Raw genomic sequence first — 22,923 nt, forward strand, 5'->3', positions numbered from 1 at the left:
TGTGCTTGTATGCCTTTGTTCAAATGCCTATAAAATGAGGACCAATTCTTTCACATGCCTACCTGCTGAATATCTGGCTGAGGTGAGACTGGAGCTGAATATTTTCTTGCTCAGCCAGTTAGCCACTACTATAAACCAGCCAAGACACAGAACCTCATCCAACACTAGGTGCAGTTACTTCATACATCTCTTTCCTAAAAGCAACTAGGAGCCTGGGTTAGTCTGAAAGAAAATGTTGATCTCTTATCTCTTTCCCAAGGATTCCTTTTCTGTCTCCATTCAGAAGATGTGCCTTGTAGATTCTTTGTACCAACTCCATTTTCCCCATGGAACTTGTTAGTGATGATGTCTGGTTTTGAAAACGTGTGATGTTTTTTTACCAACCAAAGAAAGATTATTTTGTCTCTCTGGCTGAAAATATGGTCTGGGGTTGGAAAAAACAGTGGCCCCATGAGTGCTAACTAATTGTCCATTTTGTCTGGCATCTATTTCCAGCTGTGGCCTCATGCTAGATGTTTCTGAGGATGATGAAAAACTTTACTGCACAGGAGACAGAGTCCTGTGCAACAGTGCAAAGCAGCAAGAAAATCTGAATGACTGAATAGTGCGGTCTTGACAGAAGCTGAAGCCAGTGTAAAATGGCTATTGCTATGCAATATGTTTGTCATGATTATGTAGTCATCATTATATTTCTAATCCTGCTTTTCTAAAAAGCAAGTATTTAAAAATATGGCACTGACACTGTAAGTTGCTTGCAATGAACTGTTCTCCACATCCTAAGCATCATTAATGTCTTTAAAGAGCCACAAAAATATCAGTTGGAAATCTATTTGTGCCTGCAGGATTCTGGGTTCAGTTATATAAGAATGGCACAAACTTTCCTTCTAAGGAGAAAAGGAAAAAATGGAACCAAGGAGCACCAGCAACAGCAGAGGCTTCATCTCCAAGTTCCAAGACATAGAGGCAAGAATCATCAATGTCCCTGAGTATGCTGGGAAGTGTCAATTGTGTCCTAGAATCCTGGGAGCTATAGTTTGCAGCCTTCCCAGGGCTAATAATAAAGGGAATTGACAATTAAAGTTGTTATGCTTCCCAGAAGCTATAGGCTCCTGGGTATGCTTCTAAGGTCCTTTGCTACTAGAGTTTTTTCATTTCCTTTTGGATCAATGGGTAGAGCTAAGGATGTAGTGAGCAATCCTGAATTTGTCAATCTGAAATTACAATTCATAGAATTATAGAATTGGGCAAATCCCCTGCAATACGGGAACCTTTTGCCCAACGTGGGGTTCGAACCCGCAAACCTGAGATTGGCAGCATTTCTAGCTTTAGTTCCACCCCACAATGCCATTCTTTATTCTCAGCTACACCGCCAGAACCAGAGGGGGGTGACAAGCAAAAGCATTTTGTGATGGGCCCACAGCATCAGTATTATCTGTTCACAACTGATGCCTTGTGCAAATGTTCCACATATCCAGTGAAAGACCAAGCCCTCAAAAGAAAATTCGCAGACTAGGGATGGACAAAACCATCACAACAACTAGTCCAGAAGTATTTGAATTGACTCAGTGAAGTTTTCATAAGGAATAAAAAACTTCACAGTGGATCAAAGGAGCCAGAATGGCTTCCAAAATTTAATCCACTCTAGAGAACAGGCTGCTCTTTTCTATGTTCTTCATTCTAAGAGATGGAGTCTACATCTTCTGCTCTCAAAATGGCATCCTCTTTCCTCATTGGATCAGAGGAGTAATAGAGTGAAATAGGAGATTGAGTGCAGCTAGGCCTCACATCCCAAAGATCTCTGATACAGTGTTTTTTACCTATTCTTCACTGGGCTGGAAACTTTAAGAATGTAAAGAGTATAGCTTCCTTCCCCACATGCCCCAAGGTCATGCAACAAAATCTCTTTACTTCCATCACAATACCTGGAACTAAGTGAAAAATAGCAGATCATTGGCAGACCCGCTCCATAAATCCTTCTGTCCACACCCAAAGCTGTGGTCCAGGGCCATATTTCAATGAAGATGAAATCCCACCCACAGTGATATTGACATTTACTTTGTTTAAGATCTACCTTTATTTAATTTTCTTTTCTGACAATTTCTGTAACAATTATATATCATCATTTATTTGGGATAAGCCCAAACTCCTCACTACTCAAGAAATCTTCAGTGGTGTCAAGTAGCACTGCTCTCTTTTGATGATATCTCTGTGATGTCTTTGAAAATGTGCACCTATTGATTCATATTGCCCTCTCTTCCTCACTTTTTCAAATTGTTTTGGATGGATGCAGCCAGTTACCAAGAAGAAGAGGGGATAATGCAGAAACAGCAGCACAGAGTAGAAACAATATTTCTGGACAGTGAATATTCTCAGGGTCTAAGTGGGGTTGTTGTTGTTGTTGTAGAAAACATTTATGCCTTATATAATTTACCAGAAAATAGGACAGGTTGAATATTCAGGATGGTCTTAATGCTTAAATACCTTCTTAATGACCCTTAGTTACCTGTATTCTGATTTCATATTGATGTATTTTATATTTACATGTCTATCTTCAGTTCCTTGAAAACCACAGTGGCAGGATCAAAAGAAAACCACTTCTTTTCCAGTAATTTCATCTTTCTAATCCTGATTTGACATTTCTTTCTGCAAAATCCTTCATTTTAACTGAAGGATTCCTGTTTCACTGCCAGAACTTTGCTCGTTATGTCTTCAAATCCTATTAAACAATTCCTTACAATAACTCTAATTTCAAAATAAAATAAATAGAATAATTTCTAAAGAACCAAGTAAACCGGTGGACTCTTGCATATATAATGCTACCCCTATTGGATATAGGGAGTGTGGACTGTGTTCAACCATGACTAACTAGTCTACAAGGCATAAAATGTTCTTAGACCTCTGTGGAGTTCTCTTGAGTTCTCAAAGATGTATAGTGTAGCACTGCAAACACCAGGTGCATTCATCACCCTAGATGATGCTACATCTTCTAGATGGCCATTGAAAACAAAGGCTAACTTGTCACGCAGAAGCTTCTTCACTCCCTGCGATACATTGATGGGCATCTTAATAATCTGACCTCATAGACAGGAGGCACCCCATACTTCCAGGGCAGCTGTTTACCAGCTCCATCTGGTACACAGGCTGAGCCCCCACCTGCCTGCAGACTGTCTCGCCAGAGTGGTGCATGCTCTGGTTATCTCTCGCTTTGACTACTGCAATGCGCTCTACGTGGGGCTACCTTTGAAGGTGACCCGGAAACTACAACTAATCCAGAATGCAGCAGCTAGACTGGTGACTGGGAGCAGCCGCAAGACCACATAACACCGATCCTGAGAGACCTGCATTGGCTCCCAGTACGTTTCTGAGGACAATTCAAAGTGTTGGTGCTGACCTTTAAAGCCCTAAACGGCCTCGGTCCAGTATACCTGAAGGAGCGTCTCCACCCCCATCATTCCGCCCGGACACTGAGGTCCAGTGCCAAGGGCCTTCTGGCGGTTCCCTCACTACGAGAAGCCAAGTTACAGGGAACCAGGCAGAGGGCCTTCTCGGTAGTGGCACCCGCCCTGTGGAACTCCCTCCCACCAGATATCAAAGAGAAAAACTACCAGACTTTTAGAAGACATCTGAAGGCAGCCCTGTTTAGGGAAGCTTTTAATGTTTAATAGATTATTGTATTTTAATATTCTGTTGGAAGCCGCCCAGAGTGGCTGGGGTAACCCAGCCAGATGGGCAGGGTATAAATAATAAATTATTATTATTATTCCACCAGGACTACAATAACTCTTTCACACACACTCATCAACCTGAGCCTAGACTAGTTCCCGCAAGAGGATTACTTTCCTGCATAACTCTGATAAGATATAAATGTCACAAAATAAATATGCTCCACTTTCCGTAGTATGTTGTATTGTCCAGTCAGGGACATTTTGTGACCCATGACAGCAGCACCTGACCAGACTGTACAACGCTGATGGGATAAAATCAGGCCAAATCTTTGTTGACAGTAGAAGGCAGGTTAACAGTTAGCATGGCTTTGGGGCCAGGATCAGTTCATAATTCTACAACCCCACGTGGATGGATTGGGTCTGCTGAGTTTGGACTGCCCCAGACCCATTCCATGGGAGTCGGCCAATGTTGAACCTTGCTGTGCTGTAAGCCAATCAGGTTGAGAGAGAGAAACAATCATTTCAGGCCCTGTCAACCAGCGACCCCAAATTGCTCAACGAAGGGTCTAACCTGAGAGTAAGTGAGCGGGAAGCTCTTGAGGAGAAATGGCCCTGAATTCCAGGGGAAGCAGCCTTAAATAGGCTTTCCTCTCCCCTTTGCAAGGACTCACGGGGCCGCTTTTTCCCATGAGCCCATCACACAGGCAACCTACTGGGCAAAACTTTACCCAATATTTTGCTGCAATCTATAGACCCCAGCACTAGCAGCCAAAGGAACCCTGCACTTATTGGGTGTGGAACGAGACTTACTGGAAGGAGGAATCAAACTTAGGTAGGTAGGGCTGCCATATTTCAAAAAGGAAAATCAGGACACCCAGAAAGTGTCCACCTTTTGGAAATTCCCACCCCCGAATGTCAATTCCGGCCTTTGAAATCCCAGTAATGTCTGGACATATGGCAGCCCTAAGTCCACCCCTGTTGAAATCAACCATGAATGTTTTGGCTGTGGCTGCATTGTGCCCCCGTTTTCCAATGGTGGTTATAAACATTAGGCAGGCTATTTTGTGTATGTTACATTTCTTAGGAAGGCCACTGATATGATTTTTTAAAAAGATCAGATGATGATCATTTGCGTAGCTTAGTGACAAGTCACAGCAGTAGTCCTTTATATGCATTTCAGAGAGGATGAATCATGTCTACATTTTGTGCCACAGCTGGTTGCTGGGCAGTTGTCTACAGGAAGCTTAAAAGACGAGGCTTCTAAATGTAATTAATTCTCATGGAGGATAAATTTCACTTTTGCTGTTTCCCCAAACTAATGGTGCACTCTGATACTTCATTGAAACAGTCAATTCTGAACCATTTCTCTTACCGTTTCATGAAATGTAACTCGTAACCAAGAAAATGGGAAAATACATCCAAGGGCTGAGTGAAGGAAGAAGGTCTAGCAAGAAAGTACTCTTCCGACAGGATAGTATATCAGAAAGTTGTAAAAAAAAACCTTCCACAAAAGTCTACCACAGTCTGTTTCCTTTGTTCCCATGAACCTTCCTTGTATTTTACTTCTGTCATGGCCTAGGTAAGACTACATATCCAATATTCCTGATTGTATTGTATTCCTATTCATCCCCAATTTCAAACTACCAGGGCTGTCAATGTGGTGGAGGAAAATACCATAAAGAAAAACACACTGGCTCACCGGCTCAACTTCTGTCACTGCAGCACTTTGAAGACTAGGAATAACTAGGATGATTTTGTCATGATGCAAGGCAAATTCTGAGGAACAGTTGTGTAAAACTGAAGACTCCATGTTGCTGCACCTACGAAAGATGATCCAATGAAAGACCTATACAGTGGTACCTCTGGTTACATACTTAATTCGTTCTGGAGGTCCGTTCTTAACCTGAAACTGTTTTTAACCTGAAGCACCACTTTAGCTAATGGGGCCTCCCGCTGCCGCCACGCTGCCCGAGCACAATTTCTGTTCTCATCCTGAAGCAAAGTTCTTAAACCAAGGTACTATTTCTGGGTTAGCAGAGTCTGTAACCTGAAGCGTATGTAACCTGAGGTACCACTGTATCATGTTTGGAAATGGTAGGCGAAATTTCCTCCCCAGAAAACTCCTCACAAGTAAAAAAAATAAAAAAATTTAAATACTTGGTGGAGAAACTCCTGTTCAAGGGTGCTAACTCAAATAAAATATTGGGGCGGTAGGTAAGCATGCTTTGCATAATTGATCACAAGACACGGTGTACAAACACCATTTCAATGGCAATGGCCATCAACTTTGGGAGTCCCAGTTCCCTCAAATCTTTTATGGGGGATCCAAAGGGACCTCGCCCCTAGGAGTTGGCTCCTATGCCAGTCCAATAACCTCAAACACACACTTCTTTTTCCTGCTGTGCATGAATGGCACATAAATGGCTTCAAACTACAGAAAAAATACTGCTGTTTAGTTTAGGCAATACAATACCCCACATATTTATTTTTATTGGCTACAGCAGCTCTAGCAGCACAGGGAAAGCACTTGAAATGGCCCAGGTATAGGTCTATGACTAGATTAGATGTCAGGCAATTATCAAAACAAAATTTCACAAGTCATAGAACTATCTTTTTACAACTCTGTAATTCAAGTGGGTTTTGGAGTCATTAATTCAGAATTTACCTTAATGTGTATCAAACTCAGAGTGACTGTTGGCCTGTGCTAATTTCTAACTGCTTCCCTACTCCCCAACATACAGTTTAGGGTCACAGTGAGGATAAAGGAGCACGAAGGTGAGGCAGAGGGTTGTGGGGATGTTTTCTTTTTCTTTTCTTTTTTTTCGGTTGTGCTGAAACATTATTTTTAATTTTGAGTCACTGAGTAGCACAAATGATTACCCAGTAGTTGCTTTGTAGATAAAAGATCAGTTAGCTGAACAGCCTTGAAAGAGTATCATAAACTGAAAATTATGTTGTGCCTTACAGGATCTTCTAACACAAAAGCTAGGGACTTTGTGGTATAGGCTATATATTCAACAACAACAACAACAAAAAGTTCAGTGCAGAGTAAGTCATAAACAAGAAAATGCAAAATTGAGCAACTCCTACCTTCTTTGTCTGCTACGTTTACATTGTGGGATTAGTAAATGAAAAGAACAGAGATATCACCAAGCCCATAAAGAATTAATGGCACTGTTTTTAAAGTTCAATTTGATTGAATAAAATGCATCAAAATGGTTTTGTGTGTGTGTGTGTGTGTGTTCTCCCCCAAATATGTAACCTGTGGTTTTTGTTTTGTTTTTTGTTTTGTTTTGTTGTGGTTTTTTTTTGAAATATTTTTTATTAAGGATTTTCTTGTTTTACAGAAGTGTAGTGCCTCGTTTTTTCTTCTTCTTCTTCTTCTTCCTCCATGTAACGTTTTTACAAATCCGTTTCATTTGTTGAGGCATTAGGGGGAGAAGAAAACAGAAAGAAAAAAGAAAGGGGGGGTGGGGAGAGGGAGGAAGGATGGGGGTGGGGTCGGGTGGCGGTGTTTCTATTATGTTTAATGTATGTAGAGTTTGGTGTCAGCGTTGCTTGTGTTGTTCACTTGTGTTCCTTTGGTGGTGAGAGAGGTTGGGGTTGGCTTAGGGTGTGATTGTTTGCTTGTGATTGGCTGTGGTGATCTTTGTTTTCGTGTGTGAGTGAGGTGGGTGGGTGTTTTGGATCAGGTTAGCCATATTGATTTGTATGCTGTTGGTGGATTATTGTCGTTGTCCTGTTGGGCTGTGTATGTGATAAAGGGGAGCCATACCGGGGTGAAGGCGTCTTCTTCTGTTTGTCCCCGTGTCAGTTTCAGTTTATTAGTTAATTTTTCTAGTAGGGCTGTTTCCCATACTATTTGGTACCATTGGTCCATGCTTACTCCTGACAGGTCTCTCCAGTGTCTGGTTATGATGTTTCTGGTTGCTGAGAGCAGGTGGGTTATAAGTTCTTTGTGGTGTAAATGGGCATTGTTGTCTTGGAAGATGTTTAGTAGGGCCAATTCTGGGGTGATGTCTATTACTTGCTTAGTTATTTTACATATTTATTGTATGGCTGTTGTCCAGAATAGTTGAATTTTGGGACACCTGAGACCCTAGAGGAGTCTTCGGGAGTGTGTGCCTGAGGAGGTGCACCCTCTCCAGCATTTTGGTGAGGTTCCTGGGTGTATTAGCGCTAGTTTCCTTGGTGTTAGGTACCACCTGTAGGTGAGTTTCAGTGTGAGTTCTTTTCTTTTTGTTGATATGGATTTAAAGGGGGGTTTAGACCACATTCTGGTCCATTGAGTGGGGTTAATCTCATAGCCTATGTCATTCTCCCATTGTTTTTTGATTGTGTCTAGGGGATTTGCGGGATTTTGGAGTAGTATTTTGTATATTGCGGATACCGTCCCTTTACCGTTTCCCTTTGTTGTTAGGAGGAGGTTTTCGAAGGTTGTCAGGGGCCTAGTTGCTGCTGATTTTACTGTTGGGTTGTTTACTGTTGGGATGTTTTCAACACAAAAACGGATCCTAATACAAAATGTTATCCCAGTTATATGTGTAGTAGCCACTATGTAAAGAAGTGATGGTAGCTTAATGCTCCAGCAAATGCTATACATGCAGAGGGTCCTAGGCTTGAAAACCCAGGTATCTCCCACTAAAAAGTTCAGGTAGCAGCTGATGGAAAGGACCTCCACCTGAGACCCTAGAGGAGTCTTCGCTAACCTGGAGCCCACCAAATATTTTGGACTACAACTCCCATCAGCCCTAGCTGGTGCTAATAGGAGTTGTAGTTCAAAACATCGGGAAGGTTTCAGGTCAGTGAAGGCTCCTCTAGACTGCCCCTTCCAAAGACATCTGGTGGCCTGAAATTAAAGGAAGAGCCCTGCATGTTGCTTTTCAGGAGATAGCTGCAGAGCACCTCTGCAAGAATGCTGGTCGCTCCGGAGAGAAATTGCTAAAACTCAAGGCAGGTTATTTAAAGGCTGGGCTATGGTTCCCCTGAAAACACCACCCCCTTTTAAACCATTTTGACAGCTTTGCAATTGTTCGAGATTAGAAGTCAGGATTGCATAGTGTTCTTTTCCTTTTTATGTCAAGATCTCCTCCCCCCCTTGCTTCCTCTGTTTAATGCAGGCTTTATGCCAAAATTGTCTTCCAACGTCTGCTATGCCAGATGTCACCCTTTTGCCCTTTTGCTCTATCGGCAGATTTTTCTTTTAAGAGCAGCTGAAGCCGCAGTTAGTGAGCACACATTCTATTTAGAAAAAGGGATGTTATGAATAACATCCCTTTGTATTCTTAACTCCCACGAAACCTGAGGGACTTTGTATACATCTACTATTACACATCTTTTAAAAATTTGCTCACCTTCAGTGTGATCCTACCATTGCTAAATGCCATATTGAGTCTAAAAAGGAACACATTGTGTTTTTCCCCTTTGCTCTGGCACAAGACAGAGAGTTGCTGAGTTGTGTTCATGCATCTTCATGGTCACACAAAAGACCAGAAATGACCCGGGCAGTGATATGGTGTAGTGAGCAGGATAGTTGATCACATTCGTTCAACACTATTGCTAACATGGTACACAAGGTATAGAAATAATGTCTCAATGCAGCCCCTCTGCACACATGTCATTCACTCAAAGCACATGTCTTCCACCAATCCTGGGAACTGCAAATTACCACTAACAGAGCTCCAGTTCCTAGCAGCCTTAACAAATTGCATGTGCTTTAAATGTATGGTGCTAATGCACCCACTCTCTCACACGAACACATGCACCAGAGACTGTGCAGAGACATGATTCAACTGGCACCCTGCTTCCTCATTCCTACACAACGCTGATCTGGTGCATTGGAGCCGGTCTGGACTGTGACTGCAGCATGAGTTCCATGTGAACTTCCCTCCCTGCCTGGACAAGAAGAGCATTTCCTCTTTCATCTGTCTCTACCCCCCTCCGGCCTCTTCATCTGCAGTGCCCAAACTGCTCCCTTCTTATTCAGCCAATGCTGAACTATGGAAGACAATGGATCTGCACTGCTGTGGCTACTCAAAAGGGGAGCAGAGAACTGGGCTGTGCATCATCATCATCATCATCATCATCATCATCATCATCATATTTATACCTTGCCCATCTGGCTGGGTTTCCCCAGCCACTCTGGGCAGCTTACAGCATATATAAAAACATAGTGAAACATCAAGCATTAAGAACTTCGGGATATAGGGCTGCCTTCACTTAGTTCTCAGAAGCAGAAGATGTATGGTAGAAGGGGGTCATTATCTTCTCCACACGGCTGAGTTGGTTCCTCTTTTGCAAGAGCACCTTCCCATATCATCAGCCACTGGCAAGGTTGCCACAGGAGCCCTTTGGACAATGTTACCTGCCACCATGAAGGAGATTGGAATGCACAGGAGACAGGAAGGAGCACTGATTTCTGTACCCAGAGTGCTCAAGTGCTCACAGTGGCAGCTTCAGCTATATGTAGCAATAAGAAGCTAATAAATAGGGTGAGTAAGAGTACATATATTGGTTTTTTTTACATTAAATTGCCTTTATAGGTTTAAGATGGAGAACTACATTTTATATACTGCTTGTAAAATAGGCTTGCATATGAAGCAGAAGAGGTCATGAGGGGAGGAAGAAAGTCTCATTTAATAATAACCCTTTTATGGTTGAAAAAGAAGCCCTTTTGATTTTTTTAAACATATAATACACTATACTGAACAAAAAAGTTTAAGTTATCATATATACAGCCATGCTTACCATTAGAGATGCCATCCTTTATGTATATATAATATCCATAATCAGAGGCTGACTTGATTTTTGATCGAGGGGCATGTCTAGAACTCATCAGAAGGTTGGGGAGCTCAAAAGCATTGGCCATAAAAGCAAAGTGTCTGCTTGCTTTTGGTAGTAACAGGTAGACAGGAGGTCTAAATGCAATTGTATCACTTGATTTGAGCATCTGCCCTAAACCCCAACATACTCAGAGGCAAGTCCTGATAATGCACAGTCCCAAGGGCAATGCTAGAGAAGAGTCAGACAGTCCAATTGTCAAATACAGTTTCAGGTCCAAAGCAACGAGAAAGGTTCAGAATCCAACTGTAAGGCCAGGTTCCCACCTCTGCAGAAGATCCAGCGTTGAAATCCTAGGGTCAGTCCCAAAATCACAGGCCACTGGTGTTCTGAAAGCGGCCAAGCCATTGTCCATCAACGGTAGAAGTGGAACAGACAGTGTCTCTGCCTTGTTTCCCTTTTCTCCCCTTCCAATTTTACTTGATACAACTGAGCTTGCTCCAGCTGTGTCTCTCCACTTAACAAAACATGTGATCTTCACCTGCCCTGAGCTTAATCAAGCTGAGTGGCCACAACCCTCCTCCAAGACCTAACAAGTCTCATGATGTTCACCTGAGCAACTAGTAAGCTGTGCTGTGTTAAAGTCTGTTAAAGGGCACTTTCCACTGTTCCTGATGCCTCAGAGCCTGCTGTGTTCATGGAGATGGAGACATTTCTGGTTCTGGTAATGTGTCACTTCCCCTGACACCTGTGACCTGGTAGCTGCCCCTTCAATGTCCTCTGATGTCCCTTGAGTACATCCTAAGTCCCCAACCTTCCTTTCCCCCATCTCCAGCTTTTCTTGGTGTGTACAAATTGTGGCTACACCATCACTGGGATCCTCTTTCCCTTCTTCAGTGTCCTGCCAGTTCATGCCAGCTTCACTCTTAAGATCATTTGGAGCAGCCACTGCACATTATGTTTACATCACGTGACGTGTCATGAAAACAAGCACAATTCTCTGAACATAGCAATGATCTCATAAAATGTGACAGGGAGAAGGCAGGGAAAGGATTCTAGTTCATTTGAATATGTGCTGCCAACCCAGCTTTGATCACCAATCTTTACATGTTGTGCAGAATATAAAGCCACTGATTAATGGCTTTACATGTAAAATGACTGGCTGTTACTCTGCTCAATATGAACATTTACATAATGTAAAATATTTTTTAAAGAGGGATATCACACTGTTTCTTCAACAAATTGGTCTTAGAATTTATGCTTTAACCTGAAGATCCATTTATGAGAGCACAAAGGAGGTGCGAGTATTTTACCAAAAGGTCAGGTCATTTTCAACTGCTTCTTGTTCCTCCATTGTAGAAATTCTAAAAGAAAAATGACAGACATGACACTATTTACCTTGCCAAGAATAAATGTCAAAGTCATATGAAAAAGAAAGAACGCTAAACTTAAAAAAATAATAATTGGAGGGCAACTTCAAAAATGCAAATTAACACTGGCAGAGAAATATTGGGCAGTTTTGTATTGCAAGACGGATACGACTAATGTACTCACAAGCCAGAGGTACATTTCCACTCCCCAAAAGTCGTTAATGGAGCTTGGAATTTTGATTCTAATTAGGTCATCAACAACTCCGTTCTCACATTCACCTGCCTAGACCCAGGCTGCCAAGCCTCTCCTTGTCATTAGGGCAACTATATCAATACTAACTTAAGAGATGGAAATGTCTAGGGCTGACATCTGCTATGGCCTAGGCCTCAGGAAGGAACCCACTGATAGTAATTGCATCCTCTTCCTCCTTGAAGTTACATGCCTTCCCTGAGCAAGAGAACCACGAGAAGAACACTGTGAATGAGCTGTAACCCCAAGAAACTGGAATGGCTTTGTTTCGTTTTGGTGCTTATTTTTATTGTGTATTTTTATTCTGTGGACCGCCCTGAGATCTTTGGATGAAGGGCAGTATACAAATATAATAATTAAATTAAATTAAATAATCCCAAATGTTATGAATTTTGTAAGCTTTCGGATGCTTTCATTGTGTTTCTTTTTGTGTTCACAGTTCTTTATTTGGGGTCTCTGGGATTCCCAACAAAGGACTCATGCAGAGGCAAATGGCATGGCAGTTTCAAAGGCAAACAATAGCAATATCCTCTCTTAATCCTATGTTATATAAATGACCAAACTAAGAATAAAACAGAGCACCACCCGCTTAAGGTTCTGTCTTTCAGGCTGTCACCACAGATCCTCTCTTGGCCACTGTCAGCACCAGCTGCTCTCCCCTGAAGCTTGGTCACAGAGGGGAAATTGTGTTTGCTTGCCCCAGTCCTGCAGCAGTTTTCTTAAACTGGGTCTCAGCATATGTGCAGTGCAGGTGCCAGGCCATCTTGCACCCTAGGCATGCCTAACTTCTTGCACGTACACACACACACCCAAATTGCTAACTTCAATTTTCAAAAACAGAAAATAAAATAAAATAAAAGCACAACACTTGAAACTGTTATATTTATTTTAAATTACAATAATAAGTAATACAGCTGTCTTTGATCATCACTCTCAAATACAAAAGAAAAGGTTTTAGCACACAAAGCATCTTGCATAATCTTGCAAATTGGGGTGTTAAATTTTAAGTCTCTTAAATGTTTCCATTTCAGGCACATCAAAATCTCATGGGAATCTTCGTATGCCGTTTCCTTTGCCGGCTTTGCCACCAGTTCCTTCAGGTCAAGTGCTGATGCTTGGACACGTTCAGCTGATAAATAGTTGCCAAGCCAACTAGTCTTTTTTCTGCTGCGTTGTTGAGAGTACGTAAGCTGTTATAATTTTGAGCTTTGAGTTACTGTGTTCACCACTTGCCACTGAAAGTGTGAGAAGGAGCCTTAGAGCAACAGAAACATTAGGCACATTATCCAGGATGTTTTGTTGTAGGATGAAGATAAGTACTCCTCCTGAATTTGGAGGTTTCTAAGTCATTGAGAAAAGTTCACAGCACAGGTCTTCATCATTGATATATTTGTTTCCATTGTGCATCAATGATTTTTCCTAATTCTTGCAGGCCTTAAGTACATCTTAAGTAGATTCCCACCCCACCCCCATATACTGTATATATCATAAAGGTAAACGGTAAAGGTAAAAGGTAAAGGTAAAAGTAAATGGACCATTAGGTCCATTCGCGGACAACTCTGGGTTGCGCACTCATCTCGCTCTATAGGCCGAGGGAGCCGGCGTTTGTCCGCAGACAGCTTCCGGGTCATGTGGCCAGCATGACTAAGCCGCTTCTGGTGAAACCAGAGCAGCGTACGGAAACACCGTTCACCTTCCCACCAGACTGGTACCTATTTATCTACTTGCACTTTGATGTGCTTTCGAACTGCTAGGTTGGCAGGAGTTGGGAATGAACAAAGGGAGCTAACCCCGTCGTGGGGATTCGAACTTCCGACCTTCTGATCGGCAAGCCCTAGGCTCTGTGGTTAAGACCACAGTGCATACTAGAAGCCAAATCAACATACAATCATTGTTGTATGTTCAATATGATTAATGTCAGGTGTGCAGTCCAAAATAATTGAGCAGTATTTTGCTGAGTTTGCATGCCCTAATGGTGGCCAAGAGACTGATATTGATGAATTGGAAAAATAAAGATATGATACCCTTTAATCAATGGACTGACGATATGACATCACCTATGAACGGACTGCTTACAGGAGCAGACTTTGCTTGCATAAATATGATAATATTTGGAAAGACTATATACAAAATGTAGTAGGCTATGAATATTTACATACGTATTAGGATAATAACACTATACCAATTTATATAAGAATGTATGGGAATATCATATATTGCATTTCTGCTATATATAATTTTTAATATGTATATTCGTTGTTCTTTCCTCCTTTGCTTTTCCTTCTTTTTTCTGTATCACTTTATTTATTTTAATTGAAATCACTTCAATAAAATATAAATAACAAAAGAGATTGCATGTACTAAATATTCCTGCTTTATAGCACCTGCTAGAAGCTGGGTAACCTCATTTTGGATCTCTTTTCCTAGGTCGCCATCTTTATTAACTTTATTAACTCTTCGCAAATGTTCATTCATGATAGTATCAAAAGGGGCTAGATATTCTACAAACTTCAAAACATTTCCATTGCTAGCACTATACAACTTTCTGTTGTACCACAGAATGCCAAGTTTTGCATGCCAAGAACTCTTACCCAAGCAATCAAGTGTTCCAAGATTTGTCGCCAAGATTTTTCTTCTTGCCTAATTTTCTGCTGGTTAACATCATCCATTGTTTTTCCTTTGTTGTTGTTTAGTCGTTTAGTCGTGTCCGACTCTTCGTGACCCCATGGACCAGAGCACGCCAGGCACTTCTGTCTTCCACTGCCTCCTGCAGTTTGGTCAAAGCTTTTCCTTTAGATAAGTGCAATTCAAGTTGTCTCCAAGTCTGATAGTTTTCTAAATGGTCAGTATTCCGCTTACATGAAGACTGAATTGTTTCAGTGTTCTTCGGATCTTTTGAACCTGTTTCATGTAGGGTTGGGGAACCATTTTATTTTATTTTATTTTATTTTATTTTATTTTATTTTATTATTTTATTTTATTTTATTTTATTTTATTTTATTTTATTTTATTTTATTTTATTTTATTTTATTTTATTTTATTAACAACCTACAGCAACACACACACCTTTTGAGGTCGAATATATCAACCATTATTGATACCCTTCTTCACCACTTGCTAGTCTCCTCTTGTAGTGTACAGGAGAACATCCTCTGTTTTTTCAGTCTTTGGGGAAATCATGTGATAAAACCTGCTGTGGTTCATGTTATATTACAAACCGTTACAAATTATCACTGCAATAGTTAGGCCAGTTAGCAGGGTCACTGTAATTCAAGTCAGGCACAATACCATCTTCTTTTGCAGACTTTGCAGTGCTCTCACTTTTCTCGACACCCCCTTTTTCCCTGGCCCGTTTTCCGGAAATACCTTCAGTTTGTGAAGTTTACATCATTTGCAGCAGCGGCAACAGCACCACATTCAGCTCCCTCAGTACAAGTTTCAACAAGAATATAGTCCTATTCTTGTTCTTCAATTGTTTTCTGTGTGCAAAGGTATTTCAGGAAGAATCCCGTGTGTGTGTGTGTGTGTGTGTGTGTGTGTGTTACACAACCTCCAGTAAACTCTATGGCCTATGTATCTTATATATACATACAAAACAATTCTAGTGTATGAATTAATTCAAAAATAAATTTCTTCAAAACGTAAAATAAAAGTATAATGTATAAGATATAACAAAAAATAATCTGTATAAAACTGTGCCCATCAAGGGTCAGTGTTACACCCCTCTGTGGTCTGTGCCCTAGGCGCACATCCTTGCACATGTCTACATTGTAAAGCACAAATATTCCCAAGTGCCCAATATACACTTCACCCTATACCTATCAAAGCGAATGATGAGATCTTGTGCTAGCCTGCTACTTTGAGATCTCAGGCCTGGGGCTTGAAATATGTGCTCTCATGTGGATAAATTTCCACTGCCAGACCCAATACTTTGAGCCATTGGAGGGCAAAGTCCAATGGGTACCCCCTCCTCCAGCTCAAGCAAACCCTAGACCCTAATATTGGTTCTATAGGAATTTATCCTCTTGCTCCTCCAGACAAATCTGCAAATCTCCCATCATCACCATTTTTAATGTATCTAATTTAGACTGGTGGTGGAGGACACTCAGATCAAGGGCTTCAATACACATTCTCTGTGTGCTTGCATCTTCAACAATCTAAATGCATCAGCACGACTTACCAGGCCTCCACCAGCTCCATCAGCTCCACCAGTATTTAAATTCCTTCCCTACATATTCCCATTGTTTGTCAGGTCATTAGTAATTTTACATCCTTATTGGCCGTAATACTGCTGCCTGCCACGTCAGTTTCTTCAGTGTTTGACAGCTTGCCACGTCAGTTTCTTCAGTGTTTGACAGCTCCAATTCACTCAGTTCCCCTGGTACTGCAAAGGTTAGTTTGGGTACATTTCTCAACCTGCTGCTAAATCCATATTGCATGCCCTTACCACTGAAGATGTCCTGGTACCGCATATCATTTGATATGATTTATGCATAAAGGGCCTTCACAGATGTCAGGGAACTGCCATCAGAGAGGCAGGTGGTGGAAGGACTCAAGGAAGCTAGGAGAGACTCGACAGCGGAAGAAGGCACCAGCAGGGGGAGAGAGGGAATGCAGAGAGAAAGTGAGTCGGAGGGATGGCTCAAGGAGACTTCCAGCGAAAACAGTGGGGAAGTTTCAGGACCTCCTATAGGTACACCCACTCCTCGCCGGAAACTGTCGCGCCGAGAATCCCGAAGACGCGTTTCCGTTAAGGAACTTTTATGCTGGAGTAGATTCTGTAAACGCCCACTGTCGGATTCTGCCAGCAATTAAGGGAGTCATGTTTTGAGGGGCTCCGTGGAGGAAAGAGCTTTGAGAACCATGCCCAAGCTCTGAGGGACTAAGCTTTTACGCACAAGCAGCTCATCATCCCATCACAGCAATCCGACAGTCCCTGAAAGCCGCTTGTGCAAGGAGAGGCATCATGAGCAACCCAACAGGAGCCGGAGACGCAGGGGGAGCTGGAGCGGGTCCAAGCCTGGAAGAAAGGTACAGGGTGTTGGAACTCCAGCTAGCACTGCAAACGGCGAGGCTCGAAGAGAGGCAGGCTCAGGATGAAAAGGGGAAGGCCACTCCCATCGCAAGGAAGGTGCCAGGGTTGGTGCAAAAATTTGGGGGTGATCCCAGAAATTATCAAGCCTTTAGGACAGAGATGCAATACGCCCTTAATCTGCAGTTTGATGACTTTGCCGATGAGGAATCGCGAGTGGCGTTTGTGATTGGGCATCTCGAAGGGGGGGCGAGAGACTGGGTGAGGCCCCTGATGGCAGCGAATAATGACGCCTTAAAGGACTCGAGAAAGTTTTTTCGCGCCATGGACCTGATGTTTTCCAGCGAAATTGAGCAGGGGGTGGTGCGCAGACAGTTGACTGGTCCGTCCGAGAGTATTGGACAGAGTTCACCATGCTGATCCATAAATTGGGGTGGGACTTGTCTGCGGACCCGATACAGATGCTGTTCGAGGAAGGGTTATCCCCGGCGGTAAAGGACGAGCTTTCCCGCGCGCCCAGGGCGGAGTCCATGGACCAGCTGACCAAATCCGCGCTCGCTATAGGAGCGCGCCAGGAAGCAAGAGCCTTGGAGAAGCGGGAAGGGAAAGGGGAACGTTGGAGTGAGTTCCGCATTCCTGAGATGCCAGAGCAGCATTCCCCGCCGGTAGAACCGATGGAGGTTGGAGCAGCACGTGCGCGCGGAGTTTCAAACACCAACGAAGGGCGGAAGAAGGAGGGAAAAGGCGCCAAGAAATGTTTCCTCTGCCAACAGCCAGGACACTTTGCCAGAGTCTGCCCTCAAAGGAAGGGATGGCAGGGAATGGCGGGGGCTGTTGGGAGTGAAGAGGAGGGGGGTAAGGAGCAGGTAAAAGCCAACGCCTGGCTGCCAGCATCGGGGCACAGCAGCCAGGCCAAAGATCAGTAAATGTGCCCAAGCCGGAACCCCCAAGACCAGCACTAGTCATAGAGGTGTTGCTAGAGCTACCGAATGGACATCCGCTAAAGATAAAGGCTCTATTAGACTCAGGCAGCTCCTGTAATTTTATGAGTAAGGAGTTTGCAGCCGAACACCAGATAGAGACTCTCCCTTTAAGTAACCCTTTGCAGGTGACAACGATTGATGGGAGGGAGCTGTTGGGGGGAGAAGTTAACCAACAGACTGTTCCCATGATAATGAAGGTGGGAAGACACATGGAAGTGATTGCGTTTCATGTGGCCACCCTGGGAGGAGCGCCCATCATATTGGGAATGAGCTGGCTAGCAATGCATGATCCGCTAGTGGGATGGCACCAGCGGGTAGTGTCCTTTGGGTCAGCACACTGCCTAGAACACTGCAAAGAGAGGGAGGCTCAGGGAGGAGCCCGGGCCACTCTAGCAGGGATGGAGGTAAAAGGTAAAGGGGAGGTACCGCGACAATACGCCGACCTGGGTAACGTCTTCAGCGAAAGAGAAGCAGATAGACTGCCCCCGCATAGACCCTTTGACTGTCAAATTAACCTACTCCCAGGAGCCCAGCTGCCAGTGGGCAAACTGTACGCCATGTCCGACAGGGAGATGCAGGAGTTAAGGGAGTTCATTGACAAGAACCTCAAACGAGGTTTCATCAGGGAGTCAAGAGTGGTGGGGGGCAGCCCAGTGTTCTTTGTGGACAAAAAGGACATGGATAAACCCAGGCTGGTAGTGGATTACCGGGCCGTAAATGCAGTGTCAGAACCCGTGACCTTCCCCATGCCCAGAATTGATGACATTTTGACCCGAGTGAGGAAGGGAAAGATTTTTACCAAACTGGACCTGAGGGGGGCGTATAACCTGATACGGGTGAGAAAGGGAGATGAATGGAAAACTACCATGTTCACCCCCTTGGGGGCCTTTGAGTATCTCGTTATGCCCTTTGGTCTACAGGGGGGCTCAGCCTGCTTTCAATCCTTCATGAATCACGTCCTGGGACCTTTACTTTACAAGAACTGTGTGGCATTCTTAGATGACGTATTGGTGTACTCAGAGAATGAGGAGCAGCATGTGCAGGATGTCAGAGAGGTACTGAGCAGGCTGCAAGCAAACCAGCTGTGGGTGAAACTGGAGAAGTGTCAGTTTCATACCAGAGAGGTGGAGTTCCTGGGGTACCGCTTGTCAGACAAGGGGTTGGCCATGGATCCCAGCAAGGTTCAGGCGGTACTGGAATGGAAGACACCTAAAACAAAGAAAGACGTGCAAAGGTTCCTGGGGTTTGGAAACTTCTATCGGAAGTTCATCAAGAACTTTGCCCACTTAACGGCTCCCATCACTGATTGTCTCAGTAGCAAGAAGAAATTTGTCTGGACGGAAGAGGCGCAGCGAGCGTTCAAAAGTTTAAAGAAGGCGTTCGCGTCGGAAGAACAGCTTTTGCACGTGGATCTGCAGAAACCGATGAGAGTAGAAACAGATGCATCAGACCGAGCGGTAGGGGCGGTGCTTCTTCAGCCGGGAAAGGATGCGTCAGAATGGAGACCGTGTGCCTTCTTCTCGCGGAAATTGAATAAATCCGAGAGGAACTACACCGTGTACGACCGAGAACTACTCGCCATTCATGAAGCGTTCCGGAGGTGGCGACACTTGCTGATTGGAGCACAACACAAGGTCCAAGTGTGCACCGACCACAAGAATCTAGAATATTGGAGAACGGCCCGAGTACTGAACCAGAGACAAGTGAGATGGGCCCAGGAGTTCTCCAAATTCCATTTTGAAATTTGCTACGTACCAGGTCCAGAGAACGTCAAGGCGGACGCTCTCTCTCGAAAACCAAAGTATTTAGAGGGGGAGGGAGTGCCATAGGAAAGGCATATCATCCCCGAGGACCACTGGGTGTGTGGGGCGGCATTGGTGGGACAAAGAGAACTGGTAGAGGGAACCGAGAACAATGAATACGCCCAAGATAAGCTCAGAGGACTCCGGGGAGCTGGAGAGAACACAGGGGGGTTTGAGGAAAGGAACGGGGCGTTGTATTACAAAGGGGCACTGTACATACCCGAAGGAGAACTGAGGGGCAGAGTACTCAAACAATTGCACGACAGCCCCACAGCGGGGCACTTCGGGCAGCACAAAACCATGTGGTTGGTTACCAGGGAGTTTTGGTGGCCCAAGGTGAGAGAAGATGTACGTGAATATGTAAGGGGGTGCGACCGCTGCCAGCAGGCAAAAGGGGAAAGGCGGGCACCAGCGGGGCTACTGGAACCATTACCCACACCAGAACGACCATGGGAGGCAGTATCCATAGATTTTATGACGGATCTGCCAAAATCCAAGGGGAAAACAGCTGTCATGGTTGTGGTAGACCTATTAACCAAGATGTGCCACTTTATAGCCTGCTCACATGCGGTCACGGCAGAAGAGACCGCCAAGTTGTTTGCAAAACACATTTTTAGGTTGCATGGCGCCCCCTTGAGGGTGGTCTCAGACCGAGGGAAACAATTTACTTCCAGGTTCTGGAGGAAGCTCATGAGCTTACTGCACGTAGAGGTAAATTTTTCGACTGCCCGACACCCAGAAACAAATGGGCAGGCGGAAAGGGCAAACAGTATTCTACAACAATACCTGAGGTGTTATGTTAATGACAGAGAAAATGATTGGGTAGAGAAGTTGGCTCTGGCAGAATTCGCCTACAATAACGCGGAGAATGTGTCCACCAGGATGAGTCCCTTTTTGGCTAATTATGGGTGTCATCCCAGGGCATTTCTGGGAGAAGGCGGGGAAAGATGGAGTGTTCCGGCAGCGGAGCACTTTGTAGAAGAGATGGAAGCAATCCATCGTCAGCTCCAACTTAATTTAGAGAGGGCCAAAGAAGAATACAAGAAGCAAGCGGACAGAAGCAGAAGGGAAGGTGAAACCATAAGGGTGGGGGACCGGGTGTGGTTATCGACCCAAGGGCTGCCATTTAAGGGTGGGTGTAAGAAATTGAGACCCAAACGACTGGGACCATTTGAGGTCATACGACAGGTCAATCCGGTGGCCTTCAAACTCAGGTTACCTAACCACATGAAACTGCACCCAGTATTCCACAGGTCCTTACTGTCACCGTACCGAGAAGGGCGGGAGTGGGGGGAACGTGAACGGGAGGTCACTCGAACACCAGTCATAGAAGAAAGGGAACGCAACATGCAGGTGGCAGAAATCATTGATTCCAGGTGGAAAGGAAATCAGGTGGAGTATTTGGTAGCATGGGAAGGGGAACCGGAGTCAGAGGACACATGGGTACCGGCAGAAGAGGTCAATGACGAGGTTTTAATAGAAACGTTTCATCAATGGTTCCCAAGAAAACCTCAGCCTGTAATGCGGTTCAGGAAGGAACACTTTGGCACCACCGACGAGGAAGAGGAGTTCGAAGGGTTCCCAGAATCAGGGCTGGAAGAAGGAGTAGACTCCGATGAGGAGGAGTACTCAGGAAGAAGGGACGGTAGTAGGTGGAGGGAAGTGTTTGAGTCTTCGGAAGATGAGGGAGGTTCTTTCCGGGGTTTTTCATCCTCACCACCCGTAGAGGAGGGGGCGGGAGGGGGTGAAGGGGGCCCTGGAGGGGAGGTGGATGTCAGGGAACTGCCATCGGAGAGGCAGGTGGTGGAAGGACTCAAGGAAGCTAGGAGAGACTCGACAGCAGAAGAAGGCACCAGCAGGGGGAGAGAGGGAATGCAGAGAGAAAGTGAGTCGGAGGGATGGCTCAAGGAGACTTCCAGCGAAAACAGTGGGGAAGTTTCAGGACCTCCTATAGGTACACCCACTCCTCGCCGGAAACTGTCGTGCCGAGAATCCCGAAGACGCGTTTCCGTTAAGGAACTTTTATGCTGGAGTAGATTCTGTAAACGCCCACTGTCGGATTCTGCCAGCAATTAAGGGAGTCATGTTTTGAGGGGCTCCGTGGAGGAAAGAGCTTTGAGAACCATGCCCAAGCTCTGAGGGACTAAGCTTTTACGCACAAGCAGCTCATCATCCCATCACAACAGATTATGGAGATATAAGGCTACATGGTTGTCAAGCCACACACACACACACACACACACACACACCAACAGCTTTTTGTGCATATAATTGCAAAGGTGTCTTGGAGTTGTTTTCCAGATGATAATTATCTTCCAATGCAGGACATTAAAAAATTAAAAAATAATCCTTTGCAATTGGAAAGTCATGCACGTTGACCAGAGATGCCATCATTCTAAAATTAGTTGTGTCCATCGCATCATTTAAGATTATCTTCAGTGCCTGCAAATAATTCTGCATTATGCATGCAGAGCATATTGGAATACTGCCTACATCTGTCTGATACAGAAGGTTAACATTTGTAACATTCTGAGATGTAGTTAGACTATATTTCTTTATTGCTATAATTAGTGAACCGATATTACTTTCAGCTGCTTAAAATGTTCCTGGAGTAGCGCTCAGTCCTCTGAAATCTTTCTTTATCCTAGTGGAAGCAAATGAAGGCCAGTTTAGATCTTCATCTGAAGACATATTATTTTTACAACTCCTGAAAAACTGTACTTCACAGTACTCTCTCTTCGTATTACACTATCACCTTTGTTTATATCGTTCATAATTTAATCATTAAACTTACATTCCAGCTTTGCTAAAAATGTAGTTGGGAGTTTAATTAAGCTTTATGCTACTGTGAAATGGGAAGGGAAGAACTCATCATTTTTATAGAGAAGAAGAAATTGATCCCAAGGGAGATTTAGGGGAAATTAAACTTATGAAGCAATTTGAATACTTGTTTAATAAGTTGTTCCAGCACGTTATTAAATATATGGTGGTATATTTTCATGATGCAATGCATGCAGCTGTTTATAAACAAGAGGCCCAGA

Source organism: Podarcis erhardii (assembly GCF_964252035.2).
Source record: "Podarcis erhardii genome assembly, chromosome: 10".
NCBI classification, from domain to species: Eukaryota; Metazoa; Chordata; class Lepidosauria; order Squamata; family Lacertidae; genus Podarcis; species Podarcis erhardii.